The 19,134-nt window shown below is 34.3% G+C and overlaps 1 pseudogene; it reads right to left on the bottom strand.

Moving 5' to 3' along the window:
* Nucleotides 1–10,229: 10,229 nt before the first annotated feature.
* Nucleotides 10,230–10,329, bottom strand: LOC122101715 (annotated as a pseudogene).
* Nucleotides 10,330–19,134: the final 8,805 nt, after the last annotated feature.

The raw sequence follows: 19,134 nt of genomic DNA, 5'->3' as shown, positions 1-19,134 counted from the left end.
GGAAAGAGAAATGAAAAGAGACCAGAAAAAAATAGAAACGTAAAAACTAATATTATTATGGAGATTTACAAACAATCTATTTAGAGAGTAATGTGAATATATTGAGAGAAGGGGAGGGACATAGAGGAGATGTGAAAAACTTAAAAAAATGCTTAAAATATTATATAAGTATAAAGAGGTAGTACTGCTATTAAGGAATTTAAGTCTCAGAGGTTTTGAATTGAGTAATAAATTTGTGGATTAAGTGTGTACACAATGGGGGATAGGGTCTACTAGTTAACTAAGGGTTTATCTAAGGATGTGCAAGACAAGAGTTAAGTCACATAAAGAAGAACAAAAGAGAGGAAAAGATGAAAAGGATAAAAAAGGGAGAAAAAAAGATCAGAAGTTCAGTAGAGCTAAACAAAAAAACAAAAAGATAATTCAAAAAGAAAGAAAAAGAGAAAGAAGACAAAAAAAAAAAAAAGGAAAACGCACATTCACGTATCCCTAAAATAAAAATTATAAGAGGAAAAAAACGTTACTGGAAAACAATTTTTTTTCAAAAAAGGCAAAAATTAAAGATTAATAAATGTTTTAGAAAAGAAAAAAAATAATTTTATATATATAAGGTACCAAAAAATAAAGAAGAAGAAGAAGAAGAAGAAGAAGAAGAAAAAAAGTTCTTTGATTTTTTTTAATCTTTTTGGGAGGGGTGGGAAGAATCCTGTATCTCCCTTGTGTCTGTAACCTGCCTCTTGTTGGAGTCTCTGGTCTGCTTGAGGTCCTGTGGCTTGATTGGTTTCTTAAGTCAGTTTGTTCGAACAGGCAGAAAAATGCTCTGCTTTACCCAAGATTTTGAGATCCCCCTCCCAGGTTAGTTTAATGGGAGGGTGATCTGCTTTGAGAATCACAAAAGAGGGGGATGCAGTGATGAGGCTAGGTTCTGAGTAGAGTTGAGGCCTTTCAACAAACAGTAGCTTTTCCCTGGGGCTATTTTGTGAAAAACTCACAGAGCCCAGCCTGGAGCCATTCTCAGGGTTTCTGTTTTTCAATTGATTATGGAGGCTGCTAGAGGGAGGGGCAGCCCCTGGCTCTTGTTACCCAGTGAGGAAAGCCACTCCTATGGCTGGCACCTGAGCTGAGTGACTTTTCCCTGGATGGATCTGAGTCTGGCAGGTCACTTCACTGTCAAGTTCTTGTGACCTGCTAAACGACTCGTTTTATTCCAAGGCCTGAGTTGGAGCTAGCAGCTCCTCCGAGCTTTGTCGGTATCCAAGATCGAGATCACCGGTGCTGGGGGGACGGGTGGCCTTCCCTCCTCTGCTCCCTGAGAAGGATTGAGGACGTCAGGCTTCTACTCACGCCAAGTCTTGGATCCTGGGTAGTCTCTGGTCTGCAAACTGCAGGATGAAGATGTCCGCTCCTTGTCGGTTCTTGCTGGTGTTGAGTAGAATCCACTCGCCTGCTGCATCTGACTCCTTCGTCCCAGACTCTCTGTGGCTGAGGTATGGGTGCCCTGCGGTAGCCACCGCAACCCTGCCGCCGCAACGGCGGCTGCTGGCAAGCGTTCAGATGTGTCTCCTTGCCTTGGCTTCCCCTCTCTTGTCTAACTCTCTGTCCTGTGATGGCACACTTGGTGTGATTCTCTGGCTTAGGACTGTTCACAGGAACTCTAAAACTGCTTTCTCTGCGAAAGCTTGTTCAGATTCCAGCTTCTCCTCTGCCATCTTCCCGGAACTCTTCAAACATTTTTTTAATTAAAGTACAAATATTTCCAAAATGTGACCAGGTAATGAAGCCTTCTTAATAATGTATGTGCTTCTTGAAAACACAGTAACAACAAATATGTTTAGAACTACAAGAAACTAAATTTATTTAAATTCACCAACCATATAAAAATTAAGAAAATAATTGTTAAATATTCATGTTAAATATTTTAAAAGCAAAATATGCGTCTAAATAATTTACATGTGTAAAACTCATGCAAAATTAAATTAACTAATACGATGACTGTGAAAAAAGAATTACTCTAAAGAAACAAAAGAAAATAATTAAGTTCAAAATTTGAAATTTAGAAAATAAAATGAAATGCATTCTTTAGTTGACTTAAGTAACTGTAAACCCTCTGTATATCAATTTTATAATAAAAAATGCATGAACAAAGAAAGCAAAAATACCCATTGATCAATAGCAACAGCTAAAGCATCAGTATTTCTTTTTTTTTTTCTGTACAAGAAAATCGATGGAGGGGATAACAATGTTCTTTCCATTGAAAAATATACTCATTACCTTACTTATGTAACTGTAACCCCTTCGTACATTACCTTTACAATAAAATTAAATTAAAATTAAAAATAAACTAAATAATATACCAATTAAGAATTCTTAGAAGCCATTGTTTAAAAACTTTGTAAAAAGCTGCCCTAAGTACCCAAGGAATATACTTTGATGATACTATTTAAATACTTAAACTTCAGCAGAGAAGCAAAAAGATTATAAATGTTACAAAGTAAAATAATAAATCAGAATATATTACTATTAATTAAAATCATAAGTTGAATTTATAGTGGTAGTCAAATATGTGAGAAATGAGACGAATTGCCATTTGCAGTTAATAAGTGAGAAAGAATTTTCTAGGTCTTTTAAATTTATCTTAAGATAATGAAGAAACTATTTTGTCACATCATATGATAATCAGATAAAGATCATAGTAAACCAAAGAACAGATTGAACTAAGTTTTGGGATGTTAATGTATTTACCTATTTTGGTTGTGGGTAATTGTGGGAATTTCAACTTGGAGTATTGTTCTTGCTAGGCTGGTGTCATATAAGTGGTTAATTTTAGAATAGGGGTTCCCTTTCCACAAGAACATGCACCCGATCTGTCCTTTTAGCCTTCCATCATCCATGGCATCAGAGTTGCACACTAATTTGTCTAGCTGCCTTCCTTTGCTGGCCTGAATTCTGCAGTCCTTCCAATCTTAGCCTCTAGATAGTGCAGGATGCTTGAAATGATCCAGTCACCCAGCTATACATTGAGAAGGAAGTCCACTAAACTTTTGGCTTGGGTTCTGTTCTCAAGCCTCCTCAGTAGTTAAGATTAGATATGGGATCCCCTGGTGCCAAATAGTAACAATATTTTTAAAGCACCTAGACATATATATGATTTAGGCTTGTGATTACCTCAGGAAAAGAATAAAAGAGAAGTGAAGCATAAAGGACAATCAGAATTTTAACTAGCTACTCAGAGGCTGAATCAGCTTAGCTAGCTACTCAGGAGGCTGAGATCTGAAGACCACTGTTCAAAGCCAGTCCAATCATGAAAATACATGTGATTATCTCCAAAAAATCGGAATGGAGCAATGGCTCGAGTGGTAAACCACTATCCTTGGGCACAGAAGCTTAGGGATAGTGACCAGGCACTATCAAGCTTCAGGAATGATGAATACATGCATGAGCACCTGCATATGTGCGTGTGCATACACACGTGAGCATGAACACACAAACACACCAATGAGTATTTCAATGCGACCTTCTTAAATTTTTTATCTTGTTGTATCCTTTTGCCATGTATTAGTTCACAAATTAACAAAATCAGCTAAGCAACTATTTACATCAACTCATCATGTTTCTCTAAAGTCTATTCTCTTTTTGCAATTATTCAGGAGGGCAATTCATCTCCCTCAACTCTGTAGTATTAGATGATTGTTTAGGTTCTTCCTAGCTATATGATTTTGTGAAATTCTGCAGCGAACAGCTTATTTCTTTCACGAGAAGGGAAGCCTCTGTCAAACAATTCATAATAGGTTTTTCTCCTCCTGGCAAGCATCTGTAGTTTTATTATCTTCGTATATTTCATGATCTGTCTCTGTATGCCAAAGACTGCTGTGAAAATAAAAAGACCCTTTTCAGCATTTAGCATTCATATAACATTCATAGGTATGAAGGTGTTTAAATATTACTGAAATTGCTTTGGAATAAATAATGTTGACCTTGACTATCTTGAGAAAGAAGAATTGGTTTCTCAGCACTTAGGTAAGAACGTGAGTGAAAGAAACAAAAGGAAAATTTGGAACAACTCAACACATACATTCAAATGAAATAAACAACCCAAGAAAACACAAATTAATTCAGTACTCAAAAACCTGCAAGAAATGTAAAGATTTAAAAAAATCAGCTATGATAAGCTTTTGAAAATCCTGACTACATGGGAGTCTACTGTTGTGAAGACAGTGGTTAAAACTTAGACTGGACAGAATGATCTGTACACAATGCCATGCACCTGTTATTCTAAATTCCAGGAAGAATAACATAAAGTGGACTGAGCCTAAGATCATACACAAGAAGGAAGCCTGATTCTATTTGAAAAATAATCAGAATAATTTAGGGCTGGGGGCATGACAAAGTGGCAAGAACACCCATTTAGGAGACACAAGACACTCAATGCAAAATATATTATGGTTATTGAAGAAAAAAGCTATGACTTTAAATAGTTGGAATGATTGTAAGATTTGAGTATTTCAGTGGAGAAAAAACCCATGAGAGAGATAGAGTGAACCCATGTTGTGATCCTTTCTACTTAAGCTATAATGTTGTGTGGTACTCCAGACATAACAGAGTTATCTTGCAAATGAGCATGGATGTGCATTTGGGTGATGGAAATACTCTACTTACACAGGTGTAAATTAGATTTTTGGCTAGATTATAGTTCTTGAACTAAGACTCTGTGTGATGTCCCTGACCTTATTCTCTCTCAAGGCTACCACTCTACTACTTTGACCCGCAGTTCCAATTCTGATTTTCTCTTCATTGTTTGGAGATAATAGGCTCATGGGCTTTCTTGCCCAAGATGGCTTCAAATCATGATCGTCAGATCTCATCCTCCTGAGTAACCAGGATTCTAGGCATAAGCTGTCTATTTTTTAAATAATTTAGTAAATCATACAGTTACAGAAATTATAAATTATCATTACAACCTGTGTAATAGATGTGTGTATGTATATATCAATGCATACAGATAGAAATATTTTAACGTATCTTTGTATCTACAGTAGATTTATGAAAAATCAACCTTTGTTGTAAAATAAAATGGAAACAAAAGTTATTATGGAGGAAAACAAAGGGAATTGTTACATGTTTCTTGTTGTTGAATGGAATATGAATTGTGAGAATCAGTTTAGGAAAACCATCTTAATTTAACAAAATGGATAATGGGTATTAATTCCAATCTCTCTATTTGCCCTTATTGTGCATCCTCACACATGAGTGTCAAAATCAAACCACAATTTTTGCTTTTGTATTTAATGCACCTGTTATAATTTAGGGGATTGATGAAGTAATCAAAAAATGATTAAAATAATAGTAAGTGAGGCTATGAGTTAGAGCTGAAAATGTTTTTAAATATTATAATAGCTAATTAAATTGAATTTCTCTTACTTTTCCTCTATTGTCATGTCCCTCATTCCCAAATTAGAAAAGTACATAGAAGGTTCTCACTAAATTATTGTACAATAATGAAAAAAATGCATTGCACAGTGTGGTTTTAGCTTATTGAGACCTGTAGGGTGTAGTGTGTTTTTGAGGACTTGCAAAAAGTTGTGATGGTGAAGAAAGGACGGATGTGCTTATTCTGGAAAATTGCCTAGAGGATTGCTCCCAGAAAGATAGTGACGAATTCTTCCAAAAGATACAGTAAAATCACTTTCACAATCATGTTCACTGCTGCACTATTTACTGTAGCCAAGTTATGAAAACAGCCTAGATGCCTTATGGTGGAGGAATGGTTGGAGAAAGTGGGGCACATATACACAATTGGATTGCACCCATCCATTATGAAGACTGTTACATAATTTGCAAAGAAATAGATAGATCTAAAAATATGTTAAGTAAACTAAGTCAGAGCCAGACACACAAAGGACCCATGTTCTGTCGCGTATTTGGAACATAGGACTTTATGCAAATTTACACAATAGTATTGCAGAAGAGTATTTAAAAGGCGAAATTTCTTATAAAATTGAACTTTTATTCCAACAAAATGAATACCAAGAAGCTATCATTTGGCAGATATGAGAAAGTCAAAGGGAAGGAATAAAGAGAGTTATGGATGAAGAGAGGGAAGGTATAATATTCAATGCAGAAACTAGCAGAAATGAAAGTGGGGTGAGGTTTGGAAGGGTGTGGGAAAGTTATGTAAAGATCCATTGTACTTATAAACTGAATTGTTGAATAGAAATTCCTTCGTACAACTATTTAATAAAAATATAACTAAAAACAATGGAAACACGGCTGGGAAGGTGGCTCAGTGGTAGAGAACTTGCCTTGCATGCCTGAGGCCCTAGGTTCGATTCCTCAGCACCACATAAGCAAAAAGTAAAAAGCCAGAAGTGGTGCTGTGGTTCAAGTGGTAGAGAGCTAACCTTGAGCTGAAGAGCTGAGGGACAGCTCCCAGGCCCAGCGTTCTGGACCCACGACCGGACCCCCCCCCCAAAAAAAAAAATGGAGACATTTGAATCTTAAACTGTGTTTTCTTAAACCACGAGTCAAAATAATAGTTTCCTTCTCAGAAATTTTCTTTGAAGTTTTTTCCTCAAAATGACATAAAAGTGACCAACAAAATGAATGTCAATACATCACATTGCATATCCTAAAGAAACACAATATAAAAATCACAGTGAAAATGTTAGAATTCATCACATAATCAAATAACAGGGAGAAATGATCAAATCCTGATTGTTTTTCCAAGTACGTTACGTATGGTATCTAATTTGATCTTCACAATAATCCCATAAAGTAGAACTACTTCCATTTCTAATTCTCAGATGATGATATCGAAGTCTTCAGAGCTGGAATTATTAGTACAACATTGCACAAATGGTAAATCTTAGCCTGTGCCCCATTCCCACCGTATCAAATAACTTCATTCTAATTTATGGCTAAAATACCAGCACTTAGTCCACTAATTCTAGGAAAATTTCCCAGAATTATTGTCCACATTCTAATAATATTTCACTTTATCTTTGTTAGAAAATAGGAAACTAAGCGGGATGCCGGTGGCTCCATCTGTAACCCTAACTACTCAGGAGGCTGAGATCTGAGGACTGCAGTTCAAAGCCAGCCCAGGCAGGATATTCTGAGAGATTCTTGTCTATAATGAACAGCTAGTAAACCAGAAGTGGCACTGTTGCTGAAGCGGTACAGTGATCAACTTGAGCGGAAGAACACAGGGACAGTACCCAAGCCCAGAGTCAAGCGCCACAACCAACCAAAAAAAAAAAAAAAAAAAACAAAAAGAAAAAAAAGGAAATAGGTAACTGTAATATAAAAACTCCAAGTTCATAATCAATTTATACCTCCCTGGTGAAAGGAACTGCTAAACTATAACATTCTTGATTTCTAGCTCAAAATTTTAGAAATCATATTCTATCCCATGACAACACTGCATTGCCTGGAGACCCTCATCTCTGTTTAACACAGTCATACTGAAAGAATAACCTTCCCAATTCCTGATGGAAACAGACTGCCGGTCTATAGACCAATCATTTCCACATTGTAGTTCACATAAGTTGTTTACCATTAGAAGTATTTTGATTGCTTTTTATACCCAACATTTTGAGAGAAATGTATTACATTAAAATGCTATTAAAGCAAAACTGATATAAAAATCACCTTTGACCCCAGATAAATATTTTACCTTTCATATACCCAAAAATACAGTCTTACCTATCATTAATGTTAGGAATGAGAGGTTAAAAATCATAGACACCAAGACCTAAGCATCAATTAAAGACTCTCCAACTTGTGAATACAATTGGTTTAAAAAGATATCAATACTACTGCACGTTTTTCAAAATTTCTTGTGATACTGAAGATTCAATCATAAAATATTAACACTTGAAAACAACTCATTTTCTTGGGAGTAGGACACAAAACACAAGATTAATACTAATCATTTTCAAATACCTTTATTTTTCTACAAATTCACTCTTATAATTATAAAGAGTGTGAAACTAACTGAAGTACAGAGCCACAAAGGTAATAATTTAACTGCATCATCTACATTCAAAAAACTATTACTAGAAAACAAAATTATACTAATAATTAGCTCACCAAACCACTTTATTCTATTTTATTTACTTTCATAAAAACTGGGTTTTCATAAAATGATAGATTAAAAAAGCCTATATACCCACTTACATCTTCAGAACTTAAAAATATTTAGTTCAGAAAAGTCTTTAGCTCTATATTCAATGAACTGAAATAATACTAAAATATTCAAAGGCTTTTCAGAAATTGCAAGACTAGCTCTGGATTGTTATGTATATTGGAAAAGATATTCGAAAAGCCTTATTTGTTAAATTTGGGATAGTTACTCCCACAAAAGAACCATTAGTGAAGATCCAATTGCATGTACAAAACAAGTTCAAATGCATCCACAATCTGGAGGTGACACAGGCTTTCTGTATGTTTGTTTTTGAAAGGTATATATAACAAGCATATCCACAATACTGTTTTCAGTCAATATGATGGGATATTCAAACCTAAAAAATACAGGGTTGATTATCTTAGTGAGAATAGATATGATGTTACAAAGAAAGTTATTTTCAACAGAAATCTGGAAAGAGTTTATCCACCTTGTGTTTCACAGGAATAAACAGAGAGTAATACCTGTTTGGTCAAGTAGGTCAAACTCACTCCATGAGTATATCTTAAAAGTTTAATCAATTTAAGAGGTCAAATACATGTTTTGTACTGACAGTCATCTTACAGCAATAACTTACTACCTAATTATATCTGCATCTTCTTACCTGACATATAACAAGAGCTGAAATTGGTCTCTTTTATCTAATTTAATGTTGTATATGCTTTGATTATGATGATGTTATTATTTGACAAATAAAATGTACAGAAGAGTGACTCCATAGAAATGACATGACAGAACACTGATAAATAAAAACATTGCAACACTGTTAGCTCTTTTCAGCCTCACCCTTTCCACATTGGCAAGCAACATTGCAACAGCACACTCACACATATACACATACACACATGTGTGCACATGTACACACATATATATGCATGCTAAATTCAGGGTTTAGTACAAAAAAGTACAAATAAAATATTAGTGATTTGGACAAACGTTAATTTGCCTTATTACAAAATAATACACAATCCAGTCACCATGGGTGTTACTTTTTACTTGCCTCGCCACATGTGACCACTTAATTTATGTTAATTAATTAATTAATTCATTTGTTTTGTGCTAATACTAGCCTTGAATTCAGGGCCTGGTTCTGTCCCAGAATTTGTTGTTTTTTTGTTTTAAAAATTTATAAAAATTGTTCTCCTAAGTCATAATGGTTTGGTTAAGTTTCTTAATTTTCAAAAATGCCAATCCATCTTTGTGTCTGTACAAAATATTTTCACAATACAAAGCAACGGCAATATCTTACTTTAAAAGTTCATGGATTCAATGGAATTCTTCAAGTGAATTGCCTGACTTTGATGTCAAATTGTATTCGAGTTGTTTGTATACATCTCTAATGATTTCTGCAGAGTTTGTGATTTTTTAAATCAGAAATCATTTTAACTTATCTGTTGAAATGAGTAGTACAGAAACTAAAAATATTTCTGGTGCTTGTCTGAAAAAATTATATTTTAAAATAATCTGTATTTTGTTTGTATAATGTCCATAATCTATTTCATTCTCTCCTAGATATAATACTTTGAATTCTACATTGTTCTATATTATATAGGTTCATTAATAAATGTGTTATTTCAGATAGCATTCCATATAGAAAAAGTTTAAGATTCCTTTTTTACCTAGGTCCTTATAGTATTTTATTTCTTTGGGATAAAATGACAATGTTATCTACTTTCAAAAGTTTTGTAAAGATTATGCTATATAAAGGCCTTTCTAAGGTGAGGATTTAATACACTGATGTCAAATTAACTTTCAGTTCAATGAATTATATGTGTTGTTACATTTGTATTTTTTATTGTGAAAATACTGTACCGAGGGGTTACAATTACATGGGCAAGATAATGAGTAAATTTCTTATCAAGCATTGTAGCCTCCTCCTTTGTTTCCCCTTCCCATCCCTTCCCATCCTCCCCCTGCCCCCCCACTCAATCCTCCCCACTACCCCCACCCCGCACCAAAGTTGTAAAGTTCATTTTTGACATAACAACTTGTATTTTTGTAATCAAATTTTTAATAACTGTTTTTCATTTCTTGCTTCTGAAGAATGAAAAATATTGAATTCTTCACAAATTTTCATATCATCCTTTTGCAAATGCCATGATAATCTCTATATTGTTGTAATTTGGGTAAACGTTCTGCTGAAGCATGTAGTATCCTGTAAATTTAAGTAGTTAATGATGCAATCTTTATACAGGCATATATCCTTGGTTGACTGTTTGTAACCAGGAAACCTTATTGTTCCTAAAAATGCTATTGATCTTAATTCTCTAAAATTCTGTGTATATTGGAAAAAACATATTGTTTGGTCGATTGCTCACATTTGCAATTTTTTGTCAATGACTATTTCAAGTTTTTTTCATTTTAAATTTGATCATACTTTGAAGCCTTTATAGCTAGGTCCAAAGGTGATAGCTTTTCAAGTACTTATTTATCAACTGAGTTAGCTTTGTGGAGCTAATGGATTCAAAGCAAGCCTTGCTTAAGAGTTACTTCTAAACTTCTGGGCTTAAAATTTCCTAAATGAGGTCGTACTGGCACAAATGTCTACCTGACCACTTACTCTTCTTTCATATAGCTACAGACCAACCAGAATATCTTACCCTGACAGCATAGATTGTCTTACTGGAACAAAACTAATCTTAGTTAAAAAGGATCATGGAGAGATGAACAATTAAGACAGAATCATTTAGACTAGAAGGTATTTTATCAAAATATAATTGTTTCTTATACCTAATATTTCAAAAGTAGCTAAAGCCAAGAAGATGAAAAAGTTTTCACATGCATGATTACCTAATGTCCTGGCCAGTCTACCATCCAACCAGGCAGGAATTTACACTACTGCCTTTCTTTCACCAAATATTTTCATAATTACAAGAAAAGTCTATATGTTTCTCCTTGATATTAGGCCTTAAATTGGTGATGTTTATCACAGTGTTTCCTCTTGCCTCTAGGATCTAAATCTACAAATGGTAAAGCTTTAGGTCCAACTCTGCCAAACACTGAGGTAGAAATAATGGAGCAATACTTTAAAACACAGTTGCTTTTGATGCCCCAACCACAACAGTACATTGCAAAACATGTGCCTTTTTCTTACATTATATATAGTTATATATTTTATCATTATACGTGCTAATATTTTATTTCACACAGTGAAACTTACTAGAATTAATTGATAATTTGACATATAAATAGATTGGAATATAAATAATAAGGTTTAGAATGTACATTAGAATATAAAAAGCATCAATTCAATGTCTTCGGTATAAACTTTTGATACCTTCTAAGTGTTCTTGGTCTTCTGAATTCACATTGTAAAAAAAAATTATTGTTTTCCTCTAATCTTTAAGGGACTTTACCCTGCTGCTCTGTTTATTGTTTTAATTCACTGATGCCAAAATATTTTTCTCCAATTTCGGAAGCCTTCCCAATGATTATACCCAATTTTTCTGATATGATATCTAAAAGGTATTACTCTTCTGCAGGACCCATGGGTACTAGGATCCCAGGTCCCAGTTATCTGCTTCATCAGATAACAAGGGCAAGATATCTCACCTAGACTCATGAAACATGTCAACAGAAAGTAATTGAAAATACATCTCAATTCCTTACGACACCAGAATTAGCAGTATGCAATTGTGAAATGCAATGCAACTTAAAATGCAAGATGAGATCACAAAATCTAACAGAAAGTACAGCAATTCAAACTTTCAAAAAAATGACCAGACCATATGTGTGACCAAGATCACAAATGTCACAAAATTATTTTTAATACCCCTCTTGTAATGATTACTGAAAGATTTAGTCCAGCATAAGTAGGCCAAAAAAACAGTTCCTGAACGATAGATCCATAATTGGTCTACCAAGGCTAGGAAAACTTGACTTCAGGTCAAATATAATTCACAAAAACATTAATTGAGAAGATCGTTAATGCTTCAAAATACTGGTACTTCAGTAAAACTTGGTTCTGTTGTATAAAAATGTTATCATTCACAAACAAATGACAACCTACATTTAATCTCCTGAAAACAGATTCCTTTTCAAATAATATTTTAAAAATCACATTCACCAAAATAACATTTGACAAGTAGACGATAGTGACATTACAAATTTTTCAAGTTTAGGGTGCAAGTTACAATAGAGTGGATTAATTTCTCCAGCACTAATGCCAAGCAGTTTCAACCATTCATTAAAGTGCAGAAATAGTAACACCCACCATTTGTGTTGTTCAGTAGGTGCCTTCCAGAAATGTGTCAAATAGAACAACCTTCCATAATCCAAACCCAAACACTAGCTAATATAGTAAGTTTTATCACTTAATAAGGTACATTTTAAAAAGTCACAAATAGATGCTTTATCATATGTTGTTTTATGTTTTCCCTATCTGTCTAACATAGTAAGAAATATGACTTAAAGTCATGAATATGGGTACTCATCAGAGATGTGACAAACATAAAATCTGTCTTCTATTTCTATCATATTCCTCTATAGTAGTAAATCATGGTTTTCTTCTTTTTCCAAAACTTATAGGTAGTAGAAAATATTATCCCATGTAAAATAAAATAATCACAAACCTTTTAACAAAGCCATTTATAAAATTTTGTAGTTAGGAATATATTCTAAGCCATATTTAAACTTTCTTGTTGAATAAAGATTAATCTTCCAAATGGATGAGAATAAAATCATGTCTAGGTCCTTCACGTCTCCAGTCTTGCAAATTGTTATTTCAGATGAATAAATTATGGAAATATAAGCTGACATCAGTTCAAGTATATTCAGGATTGAAACTCCATGGAATGTATTTAAACCTTTCAAAATATTAACAGACAGTTTACCAGAATGACTATCAGGAAGTTGAAACCAGAGAGGAATAATAGTAAAGACATAGAATGAATAACAAATGGAACAAGGGACAAGTACAGCTAGAATACTCAATGTACACATGTGATAAAGGACGTGGTAAATCTGAAATAAATCTTGGAGAAGGGTTTGGTTGAGAATAACAGAAGGAGTCACTCTGATCCAGGAGAATTGGACAATTAGATGGACATATTTATTGTAATACACTTGCAAAACCTTTTGAAAATTAGTTAAAAAACACAACAAAAAACAAAAACACTCAAAAATCACAACCAAACAGCAATCTCTAGAAAGGATGAATGTGACCACTCAAAATTTTAAATAGTTAATGAAAGGTAGTCTTGGGAAAGCAAACAAAGCTGTTCAAAGAGGGCAGTTTTGGGTAGCAGAGAATTTTGAACAGATTTAAATAGATTGTCTAAGGATATGAATCACCTATATCTGCTGCAAATATTTTCTTCTGTGAGTTCTCTTTGTCTGCAATGGATAATCCAGTCCTCAGCCACACTTTATAGCTAGTGAAGATAGAATGGGAGAAACAATATCAAGAACCCATTACTCCACTGGAGACAGAAACGTCCTCTATGTTTTCTTTCATCTCTCTTAAATACTCTTTCGTCAAACTTTTAAGGCAAGTGATTTCTTTTGTATTTTCTTTTTCTTTTTTAATTTAATTTAATTTAATTTGTTGACATACTGTACAGAGGGGTTACAATTACATGGGTAGGATAATGCATACATTTCTTACCAAGCATTGTAGCCTCCTCCTTTGTTTACCCTTCACATCCCTTCCCAGCCTTCCCCCTCCCCCCCAATCCCAATCCTTCTCCTTCCTCCCCGTTCCCCCCGCCCCGCACCGACATTGTAAAGCTCGTTTTGGACATGACAACTTGTACTTCTCATTGTTGCAACAGGTCCACCTGTTTCCTTAAACAACTGGTTTTTCCCCATGTCCTCCACAAGTTATACTGACATCAAATATAGAGAAAGCAGGGGTTATACTGTGGGGGAGGGATACACAAAGCAACAAAGAGATAATCTTATAAATACCTTAGAAACATATGCGTGAAAGAAAAAAACATTAAAATACATATCTAAGGGTTCATTTTCCTGACATCACATTATCTGACCTTTTCCGCTTGAATCATACATATACTAGATATTGCAAATAAGGGAAACCATGGGACCTATGTTTCTCTGGGCCTGGCTTACTTCACTTAATATAATTTTTTCCAAGTTTTTCCATTTCCTAACAAATGGGGAAATGTCATTCTTTCTGATGGAGGCATAGAATTCCATTGTGTATATATACCACATTTTCTTGATCCATTCATCTACTGAGGGGCATCTGGGTTGGTTCCATATCTTAGCTATGGTAAATAATGCTGCAATAAACATAGTTGTGCTGGTAGCTTTAGTGTGGTCTTGTTTGTAAACATTTGGGTAAATGCCCAAAAGTGGAATTGGTGGGTCATAGGGGAGTTCTATGTGGAGTCTTTTGAGGAACCTCCATACTGCTTTCCAAAGTGGTTAAACAAGTTTACATTCCCACCAACAATGAAGTAAGGTTCCTTTCTGTCCACATCCCCTCCAGCATCTTTTGTTGTTAGAGTTCTTGATTTTTGCCGTTCTAACTGGAATGAGGTGTTATCTCAATGTTGTTTTGATTTGCATTTCTTTTATGGCTAGGGATGTTGAACCTTTCTTCATGTGTCTATTGGCCATCCTTCTTTCTTCTTCAGAGAAGTTTCTCTTTAAGCCTTTCGCCTACTTATTTATTGGACAGTTGTTTCTTTGAGGATTTGTTGTTGGGGGATATAATTTTTTGAGTTCCAAGTATATTTTAGATATGAGACCCTTGTCCGTTGTATGGCTATTAAAGATCTTCTCCCAATCCATAGGTTTTCTATTGATCTTGCTAGCTATATCATTTGCCCTGCAGAAGATCTGCAACTTTATGCAATCCCATTTGTCCAACCTTTCTTTGATTTGTTGTGTTTCCAGGTCTCTATTCAGAAAATTTCGGCCTGAGCCAAGGAGACATAGGGTTTCTCCTATTCCATCCTGTAATATTTTCAGTGTCTGCTTTGAGTTCAAGGTCTTTGATCCATTTGGAGTTGATTCTGGTGCAGGGTGATATGTAAGGATCTAGCTTTAGTTTTCTACATGTAGTTAACCAATTTTGCCAGCACCATTTACTGAAGAGGCTGTCTTTCTTCCATTCTATTATTTTAGCTCCCTTATCGAAGATTAGATGGCTATAGGTCTGTAGGTTTATTTCTGGGTTTTCAATTCTATTCCATTGGTCCTGAGGTCTGTTCTTATGCTAATACCAAGCTGTTTTGATTACTATGGCTTTATAGTAGAGTTTGAAATTTGGTATTGATATTCCTCCAGCAGTGTTCTTTCCTTTGAGGAGCGTTTTTGCTATTCGGGCTCTTTTATTGTTCCATATGAATTTTTGGATTGCCTCTTCTATTTCCTTGAAGAATGAGGTTGGAATTTTGATAGGTATTGCGTTGAATTTGTAGATAGCCTTGGGAAGTATTGCCATTTTCACGATGTTAATCTTTCCAATCCAGGAGCATGGGAGGTTTTGCCATTGTTTAAGTTCTGTGTTGATTTCCTTTTTCAAGATTTTAAAGTTTTCATCATAGAGGTCCTTCACTTCTTTAGTTAAGTTAATTCCTAGGTATTTTATTTTTTGTGGGGCTATTACAAATGGAGTTGCTTTCCTAACTTCAGCCACACTTTTCTCATTGTTGGCATACAGAAAAGCCATTGATTTTGGGGGGTTAATTTTATACCCTGCTACTTTGCCAAAGTTTTGAATCAGCTTGAGTAATTTGGGAGTGGAGTCTATGGGATTCTTTAAATACAAGATCATGTCATCTGCAAAGAAGGAGAGTTTTATTTCTTTTTCCCTATTTGGATCCCCTTTATGTCTGCATCTTGTCTTATTGCTGTAGCTAGGCATTCTAATATTAGATTGAAGAGAGGTGGAGAGAGTGGGCATCCTTGTCTTGTCCCTGAGTTAAGAGGAAATGGCTTTAGTTTTTCACCATTGAGTATAATGCTGGCTGTAGGTTTGTCATATAAAGCCTTTATTGTATTGAGGAATTTAAGTCAAGTGATTTTGAATTATATCTTTCATTCTTTGTTCTGGCAAAGTAATTAACCAAACTAATTTACTAAATATTATTTGCCATTTTTTCTACCATGCTGTTTACTTGTCTAAAAGAGCCCATTAAACTTCACCTTTGCATTTGGTTGCCACAAAAACCCAACGTCTATGTTAATGAGGACAAATTCTAATGTAAAACTTTGTCTCCAAACAACCGGTCCAAGAAGCTGTGATCACAAATATTTAGCTATACTTTTTTTCTTTTACATTGAAAGTCTTCTTGTGTCTAAAGTGCCACAAAAATAAGTACTCCATCTACTTTTTGGTTCAATCACTTCTAACCTCAAAGATATATTTTGCTAAGAAGATGCTTAGAGGAAACCAAAGTATACTCCACTTTTATGTTCTCTCTTAGGTCTCTCCTTACATACCATATCAGGATCAGTGAAGTTATTCTTTGCAAAATTATTTCAATAGATTATTTTTCTCTTGGTCTTGCATTTGCTCAGCAAGATGTATGGAAAATAATAGAGTTAAATGATCCGTACCTTGGGTGACAGTGTCTGTTACAAAGGACAATGCTTCTATGTCCTAAATCTATGTCCTCCTCTTAGCTCTTGCCTAATTTCCAATTAAGCACAGCTTCTTGGCCTCAAGTCCAGTGAAGCTGAAAGACTAAAAGATCTCCTCCTCACCCTGCCCCGCTATATCTTCATTCTTTCTCTTTTAAAACTCTTTGAAGTTGCCTCATTTGAACACAGAATTTATTTTCCTGTCTTCATTCAGTCTATTCTGCATTGTAGTGAGCCATATAGGCTCTGTAAAATCACTTTAGGTAGCAAAAATATTAAGACAATCTATATCAAAATTTCTGGCCTCCCTCCACTGCTGAAGTCAATATGCTTAGATAGGGCTTGTAAGAACATTGTTTGCTTACCCTTTCAATTTTCTCAATTCTTTTCTGATCCCAAACTTTTTGGCTTATGTAATGAGAAGTCTTCACTACCTCATGTTGATAAGGATATTATTTTTGTGAGCTGCTTATAAATGTGTAATCATTGGAGTATCCAATCAGATTTTTTTTCTGTGTTTCAGTGCTTCACGTGCAAAGACATTGGGGAAAGTGTTACAAACAGAAAAGTGTGAACCCAATACCTTCTTTCATTTTGGAGGGCACTTTCTGCCTAAATATTTTGACTCAAATTATCTTTTTCAAAGAATAATTTTGGTAATTAAAGTTCAATTCACAAATTTTGATGTCTAAGTTTTTTTTAAGAACTTTGAATTTAACACAGTGAGAGTATATTTCCTGGGTAAGGACAATTCTCAAGGGAACCTACAGGATTTACAGTAAGGTTTCTGAAGTTTGTTTAGTGTGAAAATGAGCTATTTTTACCCACTTTTCTCCCTCTCAACTAAGTCTCCATAGTTTCTTTGGATGAAAGCCTATTTTCCCAGGCAATTTTCTTAATAGGCTAAGTTGTTAAAAAGTTTGAACACTTAAAATATGCCTGTCATAATTTTTAAACTCTTTTGAAATTCCTTTATCAAAATCACGTTTTCCCCAATCCTAATTCAACCTTTAACATCAAAAACTGTAACATGTTGTTCACATGATATAGTGTCCATGCAACTATTATTTTCCAGTGGTTTTATGTGTATATATGAACATATAAGCTGATGCTGAGCAAAATGAACTCCAAGATATGAATACAGAGATTTTTTTTGCAGTTGTTTTTAATGTACTATATGATTTCTATTTTCTTTGGGGTTTTCCCCCTATGGTTTGTCCCCGGCTCTATTTGATTTTGGTAGCCTGTGTATTGTGTATACATTTACCTTAATTAGGGAAGGGAACAGGAACAACAAAATGGCGACACAAAGGACAAAGAGCAAGACAATGCAATAGCATTACTCACAAGACAATATGTTGGAAATGTACATTACAACTTGTGAGGAGTATTGAGGTGAAAGAAAACTGTGAGAAAAATGAAAGGGGGTAACAAGTTTGAAAAGTTATGTATTCACTACCTCACAATTACTGTAACCCCATTGTACATCAATTTGACAATAAAATTAAATTAAAAAATAAGCTGCATAAAATATAATTTCACTGTATTGTATAGTAAATATTATTCTGTATTTCATGTAGCAACTTTTTAAAAATCAATACTATTTGGCATCTAATTTGAATCGATTACTCCTTTTTTATCAGAGAGTCATCAACTTGAATGTTATCCAACTAGACAATATTTTCACAATAAACTTGCCAATATTTTGAAAAAAGAATAAATTTAGTACTTTCTCATACTAAAACCGAAAGCAGTTTAATTCTATGGAAACCCATAACTTTTAAAAGTAAATGAGTTGTTATGAGGACAGAATATATGTGTTCCTCAAAACTCCTATGACTAATAAGTACTCATTTTCAAATTCTGAACATTCCATATCTGAGAGATTCAAAACAGTACCTGTTTGCATGTTATGTAATTTTGCAATAGATGCAGTTTCCAATGGAGTGTTACAAATTGAGAAGTCAACAGAAAAATAGCCACATTCTGGTAAAGGAAAAAATTATGAAGCATCTGTAATTAATTCTTCAAGAGTAAGCACATTTTATCAGAGTAAGCTATTATTTCTATGACCATCAATCCCAGGATTTATGCCATAAAGTCATCCTAGTCCAATAGTTTCCAACTTAAAAAGTGCACCTTAAAATTCCCTTAATTCACATCATGAATAGCTTATCTCTATTGTGAAAAATACTACACCTCTGATAATGTGATGCTCTCCTTGTTCTGGAAAGAATACTACAATAAACTGGGTTGCATCATTTTTCCCCTAGTGAGATTCTTGAGATGAGATCACTTGCAAATGTTATTCATTTTTATACTTTTTTAAACTATCACAGATATTCAGGATGCTAAGGTCAGAAGATTATGGTTGAAATCTCCAATAAACTCAGAAAAAG

Source organism: Dipodomys spectabilis, unplaced genomic scaffold, assembly GCF_019054845.1.
Source record: "Dipodomys spectabilis isolate Male_0828 unplaced genomic scaffold, ASM1905484v1 ptg000679l, whole genome shotgun sequence".
Lineage (NCBI taxonomy): Eukaryota > Metazoa > Chordata > Mammalia > Rodentia > Heteromyidae > Dipodomys > Dipodomys spectabilis.
This window is presented reverse-complemented; position numbering and strand designations above follow the sequence as displayed.